Genomic DNA, 24,896 nt, shown 5'->3' with positions numbered 1-24,896 from the left:
CCAATATCAGGAGGGTCTGTGATAAAAGCAGACTCTGCTAGCACCCTCCAATCCTAGCACATGCTCTGCAACCAAGTCCCTGTCACCATAGCAATTTATAGCGACTCCGGAGCCTGAATGGCATCTTGTCATAACGACTCTGCCGATTTAGCCGTGACATTTAACACACATTCATTTCTCATTTCTGTGCAGCATTCATTGAGAAAGAAAAGATGAGGGAGCAGAGAGAGAGAGAGAGAGAGAGAGAGAGAGAGAGAGAGATACACAAGTGTTTAGTGTGAAGCTGCAGATTCGTTTCGATGTAAATTCAGGGTACACAAGAACAACAAAAAAAGGACAAAAGAGAAAGAGTTACAAAGGCGTATGAAGCAACACGCGTCAGCAGTGTTTCAAATACTGAAAAACGTTAGTGTCGGCCGTCTTTCACCGTGTTCAAAAGGTTCTAATCAGATTCAACACAATTAAATAGATTTCAATACAGAGACAGAATATTACCCTGATCATAACAAGCACGGCTCATCTTTCACCACAGAATTAAACAGAATCGTGACCAACATCCATTCGAATAAGATACAGATTAAGGCCTATATTAACTGGGGTTATTTTTAGTAGTCATTTTATTTATTTATCAACTATTGAAACAGACAAATTACAAATAATGAACTGAACATTACTTAACAACTGGCAGTGACTTTAATAAATAACCATAAATAAGGAGAGTAAGAAGACACGTGGACGTGAACAATTCATTTCAGCACATCAAGATACACCGTAATAGGTATGTAAAAGGTTCCTCCTTTGTATGAAAATGTCCAGGTTCACTCAGAATGGCAGTCATATTTTCCATTTTATAAATACCTTCAGGTTTTTCAATCCCTTGGGCCATTTTTGGAGGATGTGGTTTCATCCAAGTAACTGTTATGGTTTATGTTATGCACTTAGTAATAGTGTATGTAAAATATATCTCTGGTTTTTGCTTCACAGATCCTGGGGTATCCCTTCAAGCAACAAAAAAAATAAAAGACAAACAAACCAAAAAAAAAAAACCATGGGGGTGAGAGGCAAGTCTATATGCAGAATCTTCATAATCTCATCCTTAACCCCACGCCAAAATTTGGATATTTTCAGACAATCCCGGAATATAAGTGTGGGCATATTAGAGTAGGTAAAACATGGTGTAATATTTCCAGGAATATAATTTTCTGTAAAAAAAAATAAAAATAATGACGACTGTTTCAGACGAGACCAAAAACCCATTATATAATAATTACACAATGGCAAATTCCCATGTTAGAATCCGGATAGAGCTCAAGTCTGAATAAAACAGAGCGGCCGTCTAACACGGCTACACAATACGTTATTTGACGTTGCTGTATTTGTCCTACTGATACTTTTACTACAACCTTCTAACATCCAAAGGAACTGCATATGCAACAAGACGTGATTTCGATCGTGTTGTTTAAGTGTTCGCACCAATCAGCCATGGGGGTGTGTTGCAATGCCAAAGAAAAAATATTATATAAAAATATCTCCATATTAATAAAGAGTGACATACAACACAACAGGTTTGTCAGTTTGATTTAAAATAGTGTAAAGCATATTACAATCCACTGTTTGAGTCTCAGGTACAACAGTATGTGCTTACAGTGTAAGAGTGCATTAACTATAAGATAATGCTGCAACAGCACGATAAAAACACAATGATTTGATTTTGTACACTTGTACAATATTAGAAATGTAGCAACACCGGTGAAATCTGCCTCGGCTGGCCGTTTGTGATTGGATCAGCGGAGACAGATGTTAATACTAGATGTGAACGAGGCCACAGTCGTGTGCTGTTATATGATTGTACCTCGGAGCTGCAGTTTCTTTGATGGCAAGCTGTCAGAAATGCGTGACTATACTCATTCCAGCTTATGCTCGTTGCCTATACTGTATTGATTTTAATACGCTGATAACATGCAATACAAATCTTCTCTACTCTTTATGGAATAAATTGCCAGCGCATGCAGTGCTCGAAAAAATATCCTTGACTCTTGTAAAAGCCTTTTGTTTAACAGCCGTTTCCTAGCAGTCGAGGAAGGTAGAGCAGCGTATCTGAAATTAAAGGGAAAGAAAGCTATTCAGCATTAAGCGGCCTGCCTACTCATTTAACAAGCCTGCGAATGCCACACATCAACTTGAGAAGCACAGAGGGAGGCTTCCAGAGGGGCTAATCTTCCACCAATCTTCCTCTTTCAGGCAACTTGCATCAGGACCAGGCAGGGCCTGGGGCAATTGTCTCAGACTGGGGTTTCTAATTCTATCGCAGTGAGGGCTGGACAGGGTCTCAACCGTAATGGAAGCTGATCTGGAGGGCAAACAAAGGACTCTAGGTGTGTGTGGGCTGGCAGTCACCTTTCAGAAAGACCCCATCTCCTGCTCGGCCCTGGTGTCACTTCCAATCGTTCTCGAGCTGAGCAGCACCACGCTGCCCCCGCTTTCTCATTTTCTCCTCATCGGAAACCTGTCTCTGCAGGAGAAGTGGATATGCATGAATTAAAGCTAGAGAGAATTACGATCGAGTTAACACGAGGGACTGGGAAAATGAATCTGGCGGATGGAAAGAGGGAGGGTGCGAGTGAGAGCGAATATTGCTGCAAGAATTAAAACGAGCAACTGCTCCAGCATTTAGTATAACGACATTAAGACTTCTGTGGTGCTGTGGTGACCTTGTTTGGTGGGGCCAAAACTAAAAATAAAATGACCCCAAACACCAAATGAATTCATGAAATTCAAGTAATCCGTGCAAAAATAAACTGGCATGTTTTACCTGACCTTAGATTAGATTAAAATCACAACATTAATCACAACAGAAGGCAAGAAAACCAGCACCAAGGGACCGAACACAGCAACCTGCTGTCTTTAACTTGAGACAATCAACAGATTCATATGTTTTTTATGTTGTTTTTTTAAATCCAACATACGATTGTGTTTATTGCTTAAAATCCAGATTCTCTTTTTTATATATATATATATATATATATATATATATATATATATATATATATATATATATATATATATATATATATATATTTGCAAATATTCCATTTTGCATATTTTCCATTTATTACAGCTGGCATCAACTACCCAAGAATAATTGAAGTAAAATCCAACCTCGCTAACCATTTCGAGCACAACTTATAGACGCACGCATTGCAGCAGCTCATTCGGAGATGCTGCACAATTAGGATCATTATCACACATCGCTTTTATTTATTCATATCCAACTGATTCCGGGTAAACTCTGTGTGAATAATAGTCGCTTACCGTAGACAGCTGTCAACTTGTCAGCGGATGCAGCATTGTATCATACATCAAACCCTACAAGGATACGTCTCAGAGATGCTTTAAGCCACTAATCACCACTCAGTAACCTATTCAGAGCCGGATATTATCGCGTTTAAAAACAGAACCGTGTACAGCACAGTAGCAATAGATGCTTGCTTGTGACTTTCACTAGAAGCCCTGACAATTCACAGCACTGCATGGAGAAATTTCCAATCTGAACGTCTGTAGCACAGCAGCGCATGTCCTTATAAGTATTAACATCGCACATATTACAGAATTTATTTACATCTTCCCAAAGTGTGCAACAGTGTGAAAAAGATGATGCGTTTATATTCTGCTATAGATTTCATTTGGTACTCAACACGATGCTATTACACTTGGTACACTATATTACCAAAAGTTTGTATACTCTTGAACATAAAGCCCCAATCTGTCCTTGAATAAGACTTGGGATCTTAATCTGGCATCGGTCCTCGCTTTGCTGTTAATCTTCTGGGAAGGTTGTAGAGATGTGTTCAATCAGCCCGGAGATCAATAATGAGATCAGGTGCTGAAGTCAGGTGATGAAGCCTGAGGTGCAGATTGTGATCAAGTTCAACCCAAAGGTGTTCAGTGGTGGTTTTTGGTCAGGATGCTGAGGTACAGGACCCTCAAGTTCTTCCGCAATTCCAGCCTTGGCAATATATTCAGTTCACTTTGTGCACAGGTGCATTGTCATGCTGGAACGAGGTTTGGGCCTCTTGTTTCCCTTAGTGACTTGTGTGTTTCTGACTTAGTAGCAACAGTTTGGAGAAGACTCTGTGTGTGTGTGTGTGTGTGTGTGTGTGTGTGTGTGTGTGTGTGTGTGTGTGAGATGATCAGGTGTCTACAAACCTTTGACCGTATAGTGTATCAGTACAGAACACAATGATACCACACTTCAATTCAGCAAGAAAGCAGAGGAGACGTCCAGTCAGAATTGAGTTTGGTAAATTACTATTGGGTGTCTGTTCACACTGATAGTAGAGGACAAGTCAAAGTATTGAGCGAACACACGACAGTACTAATGCTTGATCATTGAGTGTCAATACATCAGTGTCATTCCTATACATCTCCAACACAACCTGAGGGAAGAAATCAGGTCGCAAGAGCAGAAAGGTAACCATAAGGACAGCTACATCAAGAAATTAATGGATGTTTGACTGTTATTCAAAGATGAGCTGGTTTTTGAGTCCTATAAATAATGACAACATTTAATGTCAAAGCCTCGTCTTTGTGATAAATAAAAAAATAATGGGTGCATAAATGTATGCACAAACCAAGCATGGAAAGGCTGATCATTAATCCTGGATTTCAGATGAATAATGACAGACCTGCAACTACTGTATTTACAGGTCCAAACATCATTCAGTACTTTCAGCATTCAATTGGATAAAGGGTCATGTTGGTGATGCACTAAATAAAAAAGACAGAATAAGGAGAAAGTGAGGCTTGATGACATAAAAGCTTATCTATTATTTCTACTTATTTGAGAAAGCATAAGATAAAACTGTCCTGTATGAAAGGCAGCATTAGTAAACTTTAAAATCTATTCTTCTGCACAAGAACGCGACAGCCGTATCACTGAAGCAACCTCGTTAAGCCTCTTCCCCATATGAGACTTTCTTTGAAAGCTTAATTTAACTGCCTGTATTTAATGAACATTTTATTCTCAGTTCTGATTACCGCCTAATGTAAACCTGTAGTATTCGCTGTAATATAATAATTGGGATAATATTGTCAAGCATACTAAAGAACTGTAATTATATGCAAATGTAATATTCTAGGGCATACGTAGCGAGCCGCTTGAGGCACAGAAGCAAGTAGTACTTCATTCTTTCTCAGGTTAGATCGTTCCAGCAAAAAATGGCGATAACGTTAGCCCAACACACGATAATGTTAGCTCACACCCACTTCCAGGATTACTCTATAGTCGTGCTTCCTCCACTATTAACTCGGGGTTAGAAACAATAACCGATGCATCTTGAACAATAGCTAACTCTTTAAACAATTCTGCAACCATTCAGAGATGTTCATAAGCAGAAGTTCTTAAATGAAAGATACAGTACTGCCCAGACACAATAGGTCACCTTAAAGAAATCGTAGAAAGAAAGAATGAAATGCCTCAAGATAAACCATAAAAAAATAAAAGCTTACACTAGCGACGATGTTGTTAGATTAGCAAGCATGCTTCTGTGTACCAGCTAAGCTAGCTAGCAGATTCGAAGGTGATCGTATTCAAACTAGGGCTGCACGATTTAGGGAAGATGTCATATTGCGATTATTGAGGTCAATATTGCGATTGCGATATAATAAACAAATGGTATCATGAGTCAACTTGCTTGGTTCTCAAGGAAAATGCGCACACAGATTACTGATAATGCTGAAATTTGTATTTCTCAACTCAAACTAGCAACAACAACAAACAAATGCAAAACGTTTTCAAATTAAAATATTTTTACAAAATAACATCTTTGCATTACTGCAAACAAGCTTGTTATTGTCTCAATAGTACAGCTAAATATAATAAATAGAACAAAGTAATTTCTATGTTCATGAAAATAAGATATTTTGAACATTCTGTCAACAGGGATATTTTACCTGGACATAACATTTTTGTATAAACTTTCAAAAAGGAATTTGGATATAAATGTGTGGTTCAAACCACTAAAACTCTGGCCACCAGTTCAGTAGAGTTAATTTCGTCACCTATTTTTAATTTAGTCTTAGTCTTGTGCCAAATGTCCTTGTTAGTTTTAGTCATATTTAGTCATTCACATATCTTTTTTTGTTTGTCAAGTTTTAGTCGACTAAAAGTCCCATCATTTTAGTCTAGTTTTAGTCAAAAGAAAACTCAAGGTATCTTGGTCAAGTTTTAGTCGACTAAAAGTCTTTTAATTTTACTCTAGTTTTAGGCCATGTCCACACTAATACGTTTTCGTTTGAAAACGTATATTTTTCTCTCCGTTTTGGCCTTCCGTCCACACTGAGACGGCGTTTTAAGTCAACGAAAACGTAGCTTTTGGAAGACGCTCTCCAAAGCGGATAAATTTGAAAACGCCGTCTTCGCGTCTTAGTGTGGACTGTGAAGACGGAGGCTTTTGAATACTATGACGCATTTTTAGTCATGTGATGCAGTCGAAAGTAAATAAACGCCTAGCGGAAATGACGCAGGTTGAAGCTTTACTCATGCACAGTAGGGAGATGTGAGCGTTTTCATACATTTCAGTGTGGATGAGTTTCCAAAAGTTTACAACTAATGTGGACTCGGAGCGTTTTTAGAAGTAAACTCCGTTTTCAAATATATCCGGATTAGTGTGGACATGGCATTAGTCAAAAAATTGTAGCTTGACCACATCTGGAATCTATTGTAAGAATAAATACAACGAGGCCTCATTAAATGCAATAATATCAGGAACAGAAGTGTTATATTAAGATATTGTATTAAGAGCAATATTATATATTAAGAGCAATATTACATGTAATTGTTAAACTTGATTCCCTTACATAAATTTGCTTTTAAGCCTAATTAAGCCTAATATTGATTATGATGTGATTGTGACAGGGGCGTGGGAAGAGGTTTCTGGTTGGGGGTGCTGAGTTTTTTCTGTCACCACTTTTGAACAAGAAACAATATCAAGGCTATAAAACTCTGCGAACTATAACACACCGTTGCCATGAAAAACAGAGCGTTGCCATGGACACACAGGATTCTAACCGTAGAGACGGAGCGCACTATTTTCTTTAGCGGAAACAATACAATCGTTTTTAAATCAATAAACTCCTTTTTAAATCATCGTTTTGTGTCAAATTATTGATTTATTTGGTAGGTAGCAATATAATAAGTGGGATCCGCTTCGCGGACCTGTAACTTGAGCAACAGCACGAAGCCGCGAACTCGTTCTGAATATTTTAAAGGCATAACAGCTGATGAAAAAGCAGAGACAATTGTAGACGAAAATAGACGATTTTATTAGTTTTTATTTTATACAAAACATTTGTGTCTCGTCTTTTTTCGTCAACAATAATGCATGTTAATTTAGTCTTAGTCAGCGTTTTTGGACAGTGGTGCAGTCTTGTCATCGTCTCGTCTTATGAAAAAAAGTTGTTGACGAACATATTTCGTCTCGTCTTGTATGACGAAATTAACACTACAGTTCAGTGTCTGTCTGCTCGGCATCCATCTTCACCCGTTCCACGCTGCACACCGGAAAAAGTCCGGTGACCATAAAAAGTCCGGTCCGGTGACCATAAAAAGTCCATGACCATATGCGCCACACGTGCCACTGCCTAAACTGAAACTCACTGGTCTTTTTTTTTTTTATTAGCAGATAGTGGTGTAGTGCATGAAATAGACAAACAGCTTTCAGAGAGAATGGGTTGTCATGTCCACACATGCATTTATTTATTATTTATTTATTTCATAAAATCGCAGCATTTTGCGTCATATAATCGCACAGGCTTGATCTCGCGATTGCGATTGTGATATGATTAATCGTGCAGCACTAGTTCAAACCTGAGCCATGCATTTTCAAAATGTCTTTATGGGCAAGTATATGGAGTTTATGAATTAGAAAAACAAAATCAAGTGACCCAGCAAACCTCCTCAACATCGAACCCTGAAGCAACTAGCGAAGCTTCCACAAAATTCAGAGAGGGCAAAGCAAATTACCCGTTTTCATCTCAAAAGATGTGTACCTGCTACTCAGGGTTTCTCTCAATATAACACAAACTAGAACCAGGATAAAGCATGTACTGTGTGTTTAAGAGTAAAAATGATGGTATATACACCAACGATTTAGTCTAGAAGCTAAACACATCAGCATGCCTCAAGACATTTTAAGATTGCATTGTGATGGTTGAAATTCGGAATGAATCATAAGGGGTCTAAAGTTTCCCACCCTGACTAAAACCCTGTCTATTGCAACACTAAACTCACCATCCATCTTCACTCTTAACTCACAACAAGCTCATTTTCACAGAATATGCAGCAGAGTCTGGCTTTCCCTATTCTTGCAGACGGACGCGCGGCCCTGCACGCTCAACCGCAGTAACACCCTGCTTCATGCTTCCTGTCAAAACAGAAGCAGGTGGAGAAGCATCTTCGAAGGGGAGGTGCGAGGTCAAAAGGCCATCTTATAATAAATTGAAGAGAACATCATGCGAGCCTGCACGTGTTCAATTATTCATTCTATTTTAATGAAACAAAGAGCACAAAACATGACTACACACACACCCCCACACACACAATTCTCCCAAAGCAGAAGGTCACAAATAGAAAGATCCCAATCAACTCGGTTAAAAAGCAAAAATGGCATAACAATGCAATCCTAAAGTGAAAGAGGAAATTTCTACTAAATCCATGCATATGTAATCACCAACATGACCCTTGGGCTCTTGTTTTCCACTGCACGCTCAGCCTACACACTAAAATTCAAATGAAGCTTTTGGAAGGAGGCGATAGGACTGGTATATTCAAATTAAAGGCACTGATGTACTCTAGGACAGAAACAGAGATAAAATTTTCGCAAAATGTTCTCAGATGCAGGAAATAAGACTGTATTGTCTAGCTTCAACCGCATCCCTATCATCAGGATTAACACGCTAATCCGATTTGACCAAATGGTTTATCATTTCAGTCTAGGTGCAGGAGCGGACGATTAAATAAAACAAAAAGAAGAAACTCAGATACACGGGATAGTCAGTGCAACTCTGAAAGTAAGCACAGCTACAAGTAGGTTTCGATACCCTTCACTTCCTGAGGAACCGGAGACAAGAAATGGGGTAACAAAAGGGGTAAGCACAGCACACTGCAAAGAGACTACAAAGTCTTAGCACACTGCAGAGGAGCAACTAAGCATATAGAGAGCACATCGTGACTGTAGTAATGACTGGTTCACATGTATTTTTTAAAAAAAAAAAAAAATCTGATTGCTAAATCTTTTGGATTTACTGAAATTGTGCAATATTCACTCGTGGTGGTTCTAAGAGAACATCCTGTAACGGAAACATGTCAAGGTCATGTGACCACAACAGCAACAAAAGGCAAGTAACCGACAATTTCTCTTGTTGCGCTCACAGAGAACAATACAGATACACATTTCTTTTTAGAGCCAAGACTGGTACCAGAAACATGAGCTTGAGGGGTAACCCTGAGGGGTCCTTAGAGCGGAGCCAGGGCCCCATAACAGTGGTGAGCTGATAGCAGCTCACTATTATCACATATTACATTTATTACTGCACTCTGAAAGATGCTGGCCTGTTTCACTGGTACAAATAAACAATCTCAAACCTCGATAACATAATAATAATAATAATAATAATAATAATAATAATAATAATAATAATAATAACGAGTTTGTGAATGAGGTTTTGCCTTAACCTCGGAAGCAAAGAATTGTACAGGATCTTTATGCTGCAGAATTACAATTTTCCTTTACTGGAACGAAGGACATGAAGGTGCCTGTGCTCAAAGCAAGCTCCATGAAGACACAGTTTTCCAAGGTTGGTGTGGAAGCACTTGAGTCCCAACCTTAACACTACTGAACACCTTTGGGATGAACTGGTGCACTGACTGGCCTCCCCACCTAACATCACCGTCCGATCCCACTAATAAACTTGTAGCAGAATGAGGAAATCCCTACAGCCGTGCCACAAAAAAGAGATCAAGTTCTCAGGCTACAAAAAAGTTTGAATTGAATTTCATAATCTGCAGTGTCTTCTGTATGCTGGTGATATGACGGCTCCTATGTTCCCACTACTGTGTGTGTGTTGCTATAAAACCGCACACTGGAGCATGCTGAATGCAATCAACTGACCTTCATGGTGCAAGTGCTTCAACTGAGCATTGCACATGACACGTCTCATGACAACATGCATGTGGTTTGCTGGTACTTCTACACACACACACACACACACACACACACACACACACACACACACACACACACACACACACACACACACATACACATACACATACACATAGCACCGAATGTGATTTTAATGTGGCAGCAGAATCACAAGAACATGATATGTAATAAAATAAAAAAAAGCGCTTGTTACAGTAATCATTTAGCGTAAAGCCGACATTTATTTCTCACTTTCCTTCCTAATCTTCCTGGTTCAGCCGGTTCTCAATAAATTCAACGGAACTAAGACTTCACCTGAAGTGTAAAAGCGCTGATGTGACACCTTTCACTCAAATTAATGCAATGTTCACAAAGCAGGACCTAATCATCTGCTATGTTTACGTGAAGTTATTCCGATGGCAGATTCGGTATGGTGCACGTGTACGTGCATGTGTGTGTGTGTGTGTGTGTGTGTGTATGTGCATGTGCGTGTGCGTGTGCGTGTGTGTGTGGTGTACGTGTGGGGGTGTGTGTGTGTGTGTGGTAAATATGCGTGTGTTGTGTACATGTATCCTAAACTGTGCTGCCTACATACACACATTACGTGTAATTGAATCAAAAATTAATGCACGTCTGGAGCAAGGTTTATCATAATGACTAGAAGTGTGGGAGTCAAGGCAGTATGTTTAGTCCAATCAGCACATTGACTGCTTGCGTTCTTTATAAGGTTTTACATTGTGGCCGTCTCAGCGAAACACCATTCAAGTGCGACTGTTTAAACGGGCAGTAAGGAGAAGAGTCTATGATCAAAGTAACGTTGCTCAACAGTTTATATTTGCAAAACATCCTCCATCCAAGCTGAACTGGATGCTTGGGAAAGAGAAAAAAAAGAAACACACATTAGCAAAAACAAACAATGTCACTTGTGCTAATGATGACGACAACAATGATTTTCTTCTGTTTTCCACATCGGTCTCAAAACATTATTTTGATACAAAGCGTGTTGTGACTCAAAAGCACGTGCGCATTATACATACGTGTGGATTTTGAGTGTACGTAACTGTGTCAATACGAGTCTGTTAATCTAAATAGTTATTAATCGATCAAATACGATCTACCTTTAGGCCGCTCTCACTTGGAATTACATTTAAGTTTGCATGTAAGCATGCACCTTTCAGCTACCCATTGTCCTTAATGGAGCATTACTTTAAATGTAAACATGGCAGTCAGAAATGTACGTCTCTCTCTCTCTCATTCCTTTTCTTGTTCGGACTGGAACAATAGCCTGATTCTACCACCGGATGCTGCACCAAACTCAAACTCTCCACAAAAAGCAACTTATTAGCCATGTAGCACCTTCACTGCTGAATTACTGTCACATCTAAATGAAAACAGTAGTCCTGTATTTATGTCCTGGTAACTTCACTCAGATTTTGTAAGCAGGATGAAATACATAAGGGAACCATTAACAGATTCGTTCCTTCAACTCCAAGCAAAATCCGAAGTTTAACGAAGAGCATTAAATACCCACCTACACTGATCAGGTGGATATACTTTCCTTCTTATTGTTGATTAAAAAAACATTTCCAACATTCATGGCAACTTGTAAGTCAGGTTTGAAATCACCTTTCCGGCTTCCTAAGGAGTGTGCACAAAGTTCACCCAAAGTATTTTGCCCTTTTTAAAGCATGTTTAACTAGAAACCGCAGATAGGGAACAGGTTCCTCCACAAGCAAACACTGCCAGCAGAGCTCACTGTAGTACCAACCGCTCAAAAACAAGCTTACTGCTGTTCTAGCTGTGGAAATGTGTGGATGAGGTCATTTGAGCCGTGACTGGTCAACTGCAAGCGGTCACTGAACATTTATTGAAACCTTTTTTATTGCTCTTTGTTTGAAAAACGTTTACAAGAAACGCAAGTCTTTTTTTCCCCCACAACATATTTCCACAAGCCCCTCGTAAACTACATAATTATGCTTCGGTTTCGATCCATGAAACCTGCAAGCCATGAGACAGCTATTATCTATGACAATATGCTTCCTAACAAAGATTCAAAGAGTATTAAAAACCCTTTGAGAGCGATATTCATTTGGCTTTATTCTGAGGATGTAGTCGCCCAAATTAGCTCTCTATGGGAATTCATCATTTACGCATGACGCCAGGAAAAGCTTTTCCCATAGAGGGTTTAACTGATCCATTCCCAGTGCTGCAACATGTAGCAGTGCCTCAGGGCCAGCACCGTCTCGATTATTACACATTAATCAGGAGGAGTTTTTAGCTACACTAATTGCAGAGCTACTACCGACTACCATATTGATAGTGCACCAATTCAGAACTGTGCATTAGTATTTACTATGTGCAGGCCGTCGCTGTGTGTCCTGTGAGAATACTCTGTGTTATTCCTGTTGAATGCTGTGTATGTGTGCGTGTTCACATTGAGTCACAGATGTTCCTGCTTCCTGACTGGGTTCCTGCGGGGCGTTCGCTTGATGTGGTGCAATGTCCTAATCACATCTAATGGCAAATAATTGTCTCAATCACACAACCCAAAATAAACATTAAATGTTCCGTCATAGTGTTGCACTCTTAATGACATTAATCACAGCAGGAGATTCAGCTACACTGATGTCATGATGTTAAGTATGATATGCAAAAGCTAGCGAAAAACACTAAGAGAAAAACAACCAGTGCACAGTAGTGCACAGTAAAAGTAATGACTCCTTTACAGACATAAACATGCATCTATTTAAAGCAAACCTGGAACACTGATCAAGCTTGTGGCTCTATTATGGGATGCTCAGTCCTCAACCATGGAGGGGAAACACACACACACACACACACACACACACCCTGCTGACAAAAATCTGCTGCACACTTGCGAATCTAAATGGATTGTTACTATCCCTCAACACAAAGGTCTCTGTAATCAGCAAATAATAGCCTACATGAGCATGTAGTGGGAGAATAAGCTGCTTCATTCAAGCATGAGCTGCTTCATTCAAAGGCCCAAACCACCCAAGAGCCATTAAAAATATACAAAACCCTTCGTTCTATATTCAACAATAACCCATGTTAATTTTAAAAATAGATGCATTTGATGGAGAAAAATATTTAAGTAAAATATAAAGTAATTGGGTAGACAAAGCTATATATTTTATTCCTGTTTCTTTTGTTTGTGGTTGAATTCCCCAACTGCCTTTTTCTGCAGCAGAAGTGCTGGCAAACGTGTTTCCAGCAATGAGAACACAACCACAGCAAACTGATGCTGTTAAAAACCACGCCCCCTGACCGCAAACTGGTTTGCTATGCTGCAATACCAGGAAATGGCAAGTTCAAAACAAGCGATGAGTCACAGGCAATCAATGGCACTAGGAGAATGCACAGGGCCTGGCACAGGGCCTGGCACAGTGCCGGAAGGGAAGATTACCACACCTGTCCCAACGTACAGCCTTGGAAAATAACACCCAGCCCTATCAGAGCAATATGGTACGATACGACAAGGTCAAAGTGCTGCATGATCTCTGTTGACACATTGGCCTGGTTTGGGGGAAATACAGCCATGTAGCCACAGGGGGTTAAGCAATATACTGTACTTTTCAACACAGTCACTGCAATATAGTTAAATCCAACATACATTATCTACGGCTGACTTCGTATTTACTAACATTCCCTCATCATAATCTGAATAAAGAATTACAGAAATCTCAGTGAAAGTCATCCCATAAGTGTAGAGGCAATGTACAGGGTTGTCTGAAAAGTCATAAAAACAATGAGAGGTATAAAAATACATACACTTTAGTTTTATTTTATTTATTTTTTTTTTACAACATATGCTGTACACGTTCTCTCCTACGCTTTAGGTATTCTCTCAGCAGCTGTGTTATATTTTTGGATTTGTCTCCACATATTCTGGTTAGTTACTGACTTTTCAGACACCTGGAAGAAGGACAGTATTTCTTCAGAATTATTAGGGTGAGACAGATAAGGCGTATATTCATATCTCGTCCCATGTTTTGGTTGTCTGAAAACCAACTAAAACCAAAAAATATAGTAGCTAATGTTTTAACAGGACGTATCGTGATTGAGTTTGCTAGATTAAAGCATTAATACAAGCATGAGTAAACTGTTGTCCTTTTATAACAAACTTGGAAATGTGTTTGTGCCCTTGACAAAAATCAGCAAGTTGCTGGTGTGTGTTTTGAGTATAAACTATAATGGTTTATCTTCAAACTGCTTTTATTCTTCAGTTCTTCAATTTCAGTCAACCATCAATCAGACGTGTGTAGTGCGGCAGCCGACGTGTGAAGTGCAGCAGGCAGTGAGATTCAGATTCATTTATTTTTCAGATTCAAGTCAATAAGTATTGGATGAACTTTATGTGAAAAAAGATACACGTAATCTGCTTATCCAGGCTACATATTGGTTCACTGCTGCACTGTTTAAATGAGACACGTCATATGAGCAAAATATTACATAGAACTGAAAGCGTAGTTTGTGTTAGTGTACTTAAATACTGGGACGAACATGAAAATGTCTTCACAGAGGTCTATTCGCTATTAGTGACCACCGTAATAAAATATTTTTAATACTGATTTAATAACAAGGCTGTTCCCTGTGTGTAAACCATGGCAAAAGATTAAGCAGTTCAAGTCATCTAAAATGTAATAACACCACATTTCTGCCTATTAGGGAAATCAGGGTAGAACAGATAGAATTGTGCATATGAACAGATTAAGGAAGGACGTGTTGGTGTCAGTGTTCTAAACTCGTACTAACCCTAGGTTGTCACTTTAATATACAGACTGCAGATCAGACGAAATCCAATGGCAAAATTTTCCTTAAAATCTATGCTTTTCATGTAGTAATAAAACCCCCCAACTACCTTTTCATCCCCAGAAAAGAGGCAACCTATAAATAACAGACAGGCATTAAAAGAGGCCGAGTAGCACAAATGGAAGGGAGGCACTTTAAGCCTTTGTGCTATACACTTGGCACCGAGCCGCAGAAAAACAATGGCGTGTCAGAGGCCTGTGGTGGCCGTGCTCCCTTTGCTCTTTAGTTAGGTGGGCTTTTCAGTCATGCACAGCGCCTAGGACCCCCATCCCCCTTTCCTGTCACCACTGCATTTCAATGTAAATGGGCCGAATGAATGGCTGCAGCTGCCCCATCAAAAGAAGAGCAGGGCTAAAGAAGCCAGGGATTGAGAGTCAGCCAGGCCATGCTTGCCTTCTCCAAAATGCCCCAAACCCCCATGCCTCATCAGGGGGAAAAAAGCCAAATCGACAGGAAATTCCGCTTTACATTCTACGTAATTATAAACCATGATGTAAAGGCAGGTTTGAGCTTTTCTTTCTTAGGGAGCTTGATTTTTACCAAACCAGTGCACATATAAACAGTGCTTAATCATATACAGCTGACAGATCCTAAATACAAATATAAGATGTAGCAAGTACACTCGTACAGCAGCCAAGGATTTGTGTAAAAAAAAAAAAATAAATAAATAAAAAATCATTACAGCAATTAAGCTATAATTGTTACAGCTTGGTGAGTTCTGTAGAATTTTGTAAACACCATGCCACAGCCAAAAACCAAAAAATGTTTAGAAGTAATAGCAAGGAAATTCTCAGAGAGTTTGGCCTACACTGCAGGGAGGAAGAGAGAGAGGGATAGAGAGAGAGCGAGCGAGAGAGAGAGACTAAGAGAGAGAGAGAGAGAGAGAGAGAGAGAGAGTGAGAGAGACTAATAGAGAGAAAGAGAGAGAGAGAGAGAGAGAGAGAGAGAGGGAGAGAGAGAGATGGAGGATATGGCCGAAGCCACCTGTTCCCCTGCTGTAAAAACACACAATCCCTCTGTAACGTGTCTCTCTCTCTTTCTCTCTCTCTGTTATCAGCTCGCTTCAAACACCCAGTGAGCCACACACGGATAATACATCACTCCTCGCTCAGCACATCCAATCATAACAACTGCTGTCTCCAATCCTCCCTCCTCCTGCCTACTCACTTCAGCCCACACAAGTGAATCTGCAGTCTTTGGCATGCACACACACAACTAATATTCATAGGTGAAATTGAAATCTAAAGTAAAAATATACCATATATATTATTTTATTTATATACATATATATAAAAGCATGCATGTTCACACACACACACACACGCATGCAGACACTCCTCCAATGACGCACTGAGATTAATTTCAAATGGGCTTTCTGCAAAAGATAAAAAGAGACACTGGGTGAAAGCATCTCGAGTAAAAACACTGCGGCAAACACAGTAGAGTAGAGTAGAGAAGAGATGGCTCTCTCTTTTTTGATGCTTAAGATTCAGAGATGTATCAACAGTACTGCAGTGGGAGCACAACCTGGGCTGGAGAGACTAACACCTCCCTGTAAAACCCTTCAAAATGTCCAAATCAAGTACAAATCACCACTGCAGCTTCGGATTGGTAGTATGAGTGAAAGAAAGCTATTCCGCCTAGGAGTTAACACTAAGGCTTTCACACGTATCCTGTGTGGATTTGGCACATAGATTGTGCACATCTAAAAAAAATTTATGCTATGTATGACGCAATAATCAACTCAAATGTGACATCCGCTTTAGACTGAACAATCTCAAATCATGACTGAACCTCCAATGCCGCCATTAAATCTCCTAGACTGTCCAACACAGGTCATGACAATCATGATGGCAGCAAAAAGAGAAACAGAGGTCAGCTGCATGTTTCACGTGATTTGACCCGGCTCCATCTAACGCACAGCATTCTTAATCCTCCAGATGTACGTAAATGAAACAGTACGTGAGGCATCAAATATGACCCACTCTGTGTCTGTGCCTGTATGTGTTGCCAGGGAAGGAGGAGAACATTTCAGAAAGGGTTTAAATGGCATTTGGCGTTCAAGCAGGGGCCTTGAAACCATTTAGACAAAAAGAGAGAAGTGAAACGGGAAGGAATGTTCCTGTTCTCTTACACACCAAACACACAGCACTGAGGAAAACAGAAGGACAGAGGAAACCAAAACACAAGGACAACACAAGAGACACACTGCTCTGAAATCAGCAGGAAAAGGGAAAAGAGCAGACATGCGCACACACACGCACACACACACAGACACACTCTCTCTCTCGCTCGCTCTCTCTCTCACTCACACACACACACACTTTTCCATATATTCCCTGGTATTCACATTTAAAATCATTAAAGTTACAGTCTAAAAAAATAAATAAACCTCTAAAATATTTCAGCCAATTTATGTAACACACACATGCCCAAATGTCATATTTGCATCAAACAATCACTGATAATCTTAAATAAAAACAATTTTACACATGAGTAGGTACAGTACATATTAACAATTGAAGAAAATCAATAGTGAATCCATTATCAGTCTTCTTTTAAATTAGGCCCTTCCTCCTAAAGCTATACATAGATGACAGCTGCTAGTAATGTGGATGATCACACAGATCCATGTAGAACCTAAAGACCCATTTATCTGGTCACGGGTTAGAGCAGAACACTGGTTCAGGAGCATTGTGACAGCGTTACACCTTGGTGTGCTGCATGAAGGCACTTTTCACACACGCAATTCCCTTCACGGTTCATTTTTACAGAAAACATCTAAGATTTCTGCTTAAATGAGTGCCTTATGAGCGAGCTTGTAATGGATGTCACTGTCACAAGATGGATTGTTATTGGATCTCTCACTTGCCATGGCACCAGCGTAACCTTGGCAACTAGAAGTGAACCAGAGTAAATAAAATCAGGAGGTTAAATCAGGCAGTGTTCTTGACTACATTTGGGCTACAGTGGGGAAGGGAAAAAAAACAAAACAATGCAAATTTAATTCTGGCAGAACTGATACTCTAAACAGAAAGTGTAAGCGTTTGGGGCTTTCAGGGACTTTTGTCAGTGAATACATTTGTGTTTAGACTGTTTTGTATAAGAATTACACACAGAACACAAGACTGAAGCTTGTTCGTATCAAAGAACCCTAGAAAACTTTAAATCTGGACTTTACACCAAGTGTTTATAATTGTTGCCTGTGTACAGTAGTCATTTACTACCGGAAAAAAGTGCATTAACAAATGTCACATGAACACACACATACCAGTCTGCCACAGTCAAATCTCACATGCACACACGTTTCCTAATTTTCTAATTTTTTTTTTTTGCATAAGGGAAAACCCAATAATAAGATCCAATCCTAAACGCTGAACAAGCCTCTTCTGTGGTGCACTTCAGTTCTAAATTCTTTTTCCAAGTCTCAGTTAAGCCACAAGCACTAAAACTACTTCATAGTTAAATCTTGACCACAAAGGAGTAAACAGGTCAGCAAATCATGCTCTCTGAAAATATAACTCCACAATGGAAATCAGTAACATTTTACACATCAAGATCTTTAGTAAAAAAGTCCAAAACTATTGTCCAAAATGTCCAAAACTATGAACCACAAGCACACGTGTTTTTTATTAATTAAGAAAGGACACTGAACACAAACTCAACTCTTTCCGATTCTGTAGAACTTATCGTTTTTAAAGTGAATTACAGGGATTGTTCTCATGTTATGCAAAGACGGCCAAATTCTAAACGTATCCAGAAAATGGAGTGAACCCCTATCCCCCAGGGCGACGCTCACCGAGTCTAACTCGATCTGTTGGGGTGCTCGAGGTTTGATTTATACGTGACGCAGTTTCTGACAGTGGCAGATAAAACATACGACTAACGTTAGCTTCACATCGTCAGCAGGCAGTGAAACGGGAAAAAGCTCAGACATTTATCCAGCCATGAATCATGGGCTTCCAAGGATGATGTGCTGATTATTTTTCTTTGGAATGTGTCCAAGGATTCTGGCAGAATAAACGTTTCAACTTAATTAGAGAACCAGATGTCACCTATTAAAATGTGCTATGCCAGTAAAACCGTTCTTCATTTCATTTGGTCAAAAATGAATAATTAAATAAATAAACACATCTATCTGTGTTATCTAGTCTGCTTCAAGCTATTTACAGTGTGCAAAAACAAAAACAAAAAGTTTGTGAGATGAAAAACTGTGGAACTGGATTGTAATTCCCCCCAGAGGCTTTTCCCTGAATATTAGCAGCCTAATCATGTGAATTATTATGTTGCTTATTAGGGTTGTGCCAAATTCCAGTTTCACGGTTTCCATCGCTACTCAAAATCTTTTCATTTACAAAAATAACCCAACAGATATGATATTACTGAGCTGTGACAAACCTGAATGTCTTAGTTAAAATCTTACACAACATCTACAGTCAGACACTTAAACACACACACACACACACACACACAACACTACAGTCAAGAAACAACAACAAAAGCAGCCTACACAGTGTAGAATTTCTGTAATCGATATATGATCGACCATGTTTGCTTCCCAAATTATTATTAGACCAATGCGCATAACCTGGTTGATATGTTTCTGTATAAAATGATCATAATTATTTCCTGCCATACAGCATTTCATGGAAGTAACCGTATTTATTTGTATGTATTCTCTTCTAAAAGGATCTTAACTTCAAAATAACTGCAGCACCATCTAGTTTCAGAACTATTTGAAAATTTTCTTCGACTGCTGCTCCGCTATAGCACCTTTCAGCTGCACAAAGTCAGTTTGTGCCAGTAAGTGAAGCAAGCAGCGACAAAGTCGAAACCCTGGTCCTCAATGACCCTGCAACCTCAGCCAGGACTCCATTTCCTGTCTCTGGTTCACACCATAGAACCTAACAAAACAAGCTCCATCTTGAACGTTTCCCACTTTGAAGGACTTAGATACCGACACTTAAAAAGGAGACAAAACCACCCCAACAAACACAGAGACACTGCACAATTCAACTTTCCTATAAACTAAATAATCAGCTCAAATATGAACAACAAAAATCCATCCACAAAATAGTGATAATTAGTGAATTTATTGATCAGACTGCAGCCTGGACCATATCGTCTTCACTGCTCTACCAAAAACTAGAAGCAGAAATAGGATTAAAAATGAGGATTTCTTTGTGCTTTATGTGTAATCCAATCCAAAGTTACATGCATGTGAAATGCAAGGTTTAAACCCAGTGTTTCCATAACAACAAGGATCGTTGAGTCTGGTCAGCGCTTTCAGCTTGTAATCACGTTGCTTGAGTTTTAAATTTCCATCACAACAAAACCTCATCTGAGTGCGGGTATTAAGAACGAGAGCTTGTGTGCAGTAGTCACTGGCTTGTATATGAACCGCATTCTGAAACAAGGATCCTCTCGTTGTTGAAAATAACACGAAACGCACACTAGTATAAATAACACTACTGCTCTAATATTGCAAATAATATTTAAAGCTTCATAGACAGGAAATAAAGGAGAAGTTTAACCACATACAAGTTGCCCATACTCACCAAATTTCAAATACTAAGCCAAACTTATACTGAGCAACATCTACCCCAAGACGTTATTTTTAAAACCATCCCTAAAATCAACAGACAAATCCTTTTTCTCAAGATTTCTCTCTCTCTCTCTCTCAAGAGCCAAAGACACACGTTCAGATTCCTGGCACAGACCTACCGTTCTTCTAATTTAAACATATTACAAATATTTCCCACCAAACCTTCATTTAGATCACTCTGAATCGTTTTTTCTCACAGGAGAGTAAACGTGAATGTTTTTATTCTGATTAAATTAGGGTTAATTATGAGTAGGTTACGAAGCGGCGTGAAGGTGTGTGTGTGTAGCGTATTTCTGATGTTCAGAGAGCTTCAACGTTTTCAGGGATTATATGAATATGTGCTGGGAATTACAGCAGGTATCTTCTCTGCAGTGCAGTGCACACTTTCAGATCACTGCACCAAGTGAACAGTGTTCCCATCCTCCATCCTGCTCCACCTCACCCAGTCAAATCACTAAACCAGAACAGTTCAAAATCAACCTTGTGAAATAAATGCTGAAATCTGAACTGCTTCAAACCAATCACCTAATACAAGCATCTCACTTGTTTTAAAACTCTCTCACACGGACATTCAATAAATCAGCATTCAACAGCTGGAATAAGAAGAGCTCTATTTCATCACAGCACTGTGTGGAAACCTACAACAACAACAACACCAAATCCGTGCTGCACTTTTCTATCCAAGCCCAAATCTCTGACGTTAAAAAAAAGTGTATTTATTTAATAGAAATGATTCAATTTCCATCCTATAGGATTCACACAGGAACGAGATCTCTATTAAGCAATATCAAACAATAATACAATCCACACGTCCAATATTTATAACTCATATTCAGTGCATGATCTCAAAAGTGCTATATACCTGCTCTACTGTTCCTTGTGGTTGTTTTTCTATTTGTTTAACTCCATAAAAAAAAACACACTAATCTCTGAGTAGCATCAGATAGCTCAGCTAAAACAACAAAAAGGTTTTATTCAGGTTACTCTGTCCTATTTTCAACGACCTTTCCAGGCTAACTGTACCACAGTTGTTTCATATATATATATATATATATATATATATATATATATTATGTATGTTTACATACAAAGTCAAAACAAACTAGAAAATGCACATAAAAATGTTCACTTGCGTGTAAAACTACAGTTTACGCTCAGGGAAGAAAAAAAACCAACAAACTCACATTAGATCACGTTAGCATCGATGCTAACGCGTCTGTCAGTAACTTTAGCATTTAGCATTTAGCATTAAGTCGTTAAACGCAGCTTGGTCTGCAGCATAAAGGGAAAATTCGCCAACAAGAAGTAAAAATAACAGCTTTACTGCTTACCTTCGTCAGAAGTGTGAGCTACATCTACACAATTATACCTTTTATTTCCCCCCGACGCTTGATTTTCCCATTTGAGGCCTTCCTAAATCAGCGGGCTAGAGTTCGAGGGTGTCCGAATAAAACAACACACATCTCAGTCACGGGCTCACGAAAAGCCGCGGTGCACACGAGCGCGCGCGCGAGCGAGGGAGCGAGCGCCAGTTAAAAGATAAGCTGAAGTTAATTCCTTGCTTTCGATCCCCACGGAAACGCTTCTCCAACTAGAGCTCCAGCAGACGACTGAGAAGAAAAATCAGGAAATTTCCATGATTATAAAACGCTAGCTGATTATTACGGTAACCACGTATCGATTTAAAGGCTTGATTTGGAGATTTAGGGTAAATAAAATCCGCTTCGAGTCAAAATAATCCCCCCTTAAACGTCCGTCTTCTTTACGAAACCGTTTCAAGCGGCCTTTGACTCGCTCGCACTGCTGACGACCAGAGACGCAACCAGTTGAAACCTGACCCGTGATTGGCTGCTGCAAGTGGGCGGTCACTGTATGCGCCAATCAAAACGTGGGGCCGTGTTCCAAAATATCTCCTCACAGAACATAAAGTGCACTTAAAAGGCTTCAGTAACCGACACTTTAAACCCTAGGTAGGTTGAGTGTATAGAACGTAACGTGCTATTTGAGACGGTGCCAATGAAAGAACGCCATTGTGGCTCGTGCGTGCAAAAACATTTCTGTAGTCAGTGGAATTAGCTGAGCCATAATGGCGTAGCTGGTACCATTTAAACATGTTGCAACTAATGTTTTTTTTTAATTTTTTATTTTTTATTTGACATATTTCTAATGTGTAGAATTTTTATTATAGACGTTATTGTACTTACTCGAAAGGATGGAAGTTACAGGACCAGCAGTTGCAATATTTTATGATACAATTCAGAATCAGAATCAGAATCAGGTTATTGCCAGGATACAGGGTACGTTTACACGTACAGGAATTTATCTTGGTGTGTTGGTGCTTAGTAATAATAGTATGTGAACATTATATAATAATAATATATATATATATATATATATATATATATATATATATATATATATATATATTATTTTATATATAAATATATATATATATAATATATATTATTATATATGTATATTATATATTATTATATAATGTTCACATACTCATATATATATATATATATATATATATATATATATATATATATATATATATATATATATATATATATGTAAATAAAAATAATATATAAAATATATAAAAAAATAAGCAATTGGATGTAAACAATAGAAACATGAATTGTACACTAATGCAGGATGTGCAAAGTGGGCAGTGCCAATATACACTTAGAAATGTTACATATATTACGACTGAAAGAAAAAGTAAGTGTGCATTAGTGCAGGATATACAATAGTGGACCAGTGTGAGACAAAGTAAGGTGCATTGCAACAGTCAGATTTGTCAACATTAATGTAATGTATCTGAGCAGTGGTGGGGTAGTTTATTAATGTCCAAGTCCTGGATGTTGTTGATTAGTCTATTAGAAAGTACATTGTTATTGCGTATTGTTATTTATTACTGCTGTAATGGCGCCATCTGCTGTACAGTGCAGGACGTACAACCTTAACAAGGAGAACTGTATATATACGATATATATATACGTCACTGCATGTCTATGGAGGGATGCAGCTTTTCCCTGATTAATTTGCAATGTAAAAGCGAGATTGTTTCATATTTTAATTGTATTTTTGATTGTATGTAATTGTAATAAAGTAGCACCATATGCTGTACAAGTACAACCGAGAGCGGAGCAAAATAATTCTTTCCAGATTTGCAGTTGGTGTCATCCTGGGTTAAAGTGTAAAGCAGACTCAAATGGACTAGATCACTTCTTTTGCATTAACGTAATTATTTACGTGCAGATAACAATGTCCAAAATCTGAAGGTCAATGTGTCAGGGTTGCACATGATTTGCCACATCACTGTTTATCCCTGCTATATATACACAGTTGCAGGAAAAAAGTATGTGAACCCCTTGGAATAAACTGGTTTTCTGCAGTAATTTGCCATAAAAAGTCATTAGATCATGAGCTAATTTACAACAATAGACAAACACAATGTGCTTAAGCCAAAAACACACAAACAATTAGAATTTCTTGTGACTTTATTGAACACATCCATTAAATATTCACAGTGCTGGAGAGAAAAGTAAGTGAACCCTTGAAGTTAATATCTAGTCGAACCTCCTTTAGCAGCAAGGACTTCAAGCAAGCACTTTGGATCAGACCTGCACAATGTTCTGGAGGAATTTTTGACCATTCCTCTTTACAAAACTGCTTTGGCTCAGACACATTTGTAGGATGTCTGGTGTGAACAGCTCTCCTGAGGTCAGTCCACAGCATCTCACAGGGGTTAAGGCCCGGGCTCTGACCGGGCCACTTTGAAAGGTGTATTTTGTTTTTCTGAAGCCAGTCTGTGGTGGATTTATTTCGGTGCTTAGGGTCATTGTCTTGCTGCATCACCCAACTGGTGGATGGCCAGCCTCAGATTATCCTGTAGGATATTTTGGTAAACTTTGGAATCCATCACCTCGATGGTGGCAAGTGGTCCAGGCCCTGAGGCAGCGAAGCAAGCCCAAATCATGATGTTCCCTCCACTATACTTCACCGTTGGGATGATGATTTGATGTGGGAAAGCTGTGCCCTTTTTGCACCATATGCACTGTTTAGTATTCTTCCCAAACAATTAAACTTTTGTTTCATCAGTCCATAAAACATCTTCCCAGTAGCGCTGAGGATAGCCAAGATGCTCTTTGGCAAACTTCAGCCGCAACGCTCTTTGGTGTTCTGCCATAGACACCCTGTCTGTTCAAAGACTTGCATATGGTAGATTCATGAACAGAGACGTTTGC

General features: G+C 39.0%; 1 protein-coding gene across 1 annotated transcript in view; it reads right to left on the bottom strand.

Annotated features, from left to right (window-relative positions):
- ankrd11 (ankyrin repeat domain 11) overlaps positions 1–22,442 on the bottom strand; it is a 106,680-nt gene extending 84,238 nt beyond the window's left edge. Inside the window, exon 1 of the mRNA XM_060859149.1 lies at positions 21,972–22,442. The gene's annotated coding sequence lies outside the window, so the exon portion shown is untranslated. The remainder of the gene's footprint in view (positions 1–21,971) is intronic.
- Positions 22,443–24,896: the final 2,454 nt, after the last annotated feature.

The sequence above is a fragment of the Tachysurus vachellii genome, chromosome 23 (assembly GCF_030014155.1).
Source record: "Tachysurus vachellii isolate PV-2020 chromosome 23, HZAU_Pvac_v1, whole genome shotgun sequence".
NCBI classification, from domain to species: Eukaryota; Metazoa; Chordata; class Actinopteri; order Siluriformes; family Bagridae; genus Tachysurus; species Tachysurus vachellii.
Note: the sequence above shows the minus strand (reverse complement) of the source record. Positions and strands in the feature narration are given on the sequence as shown.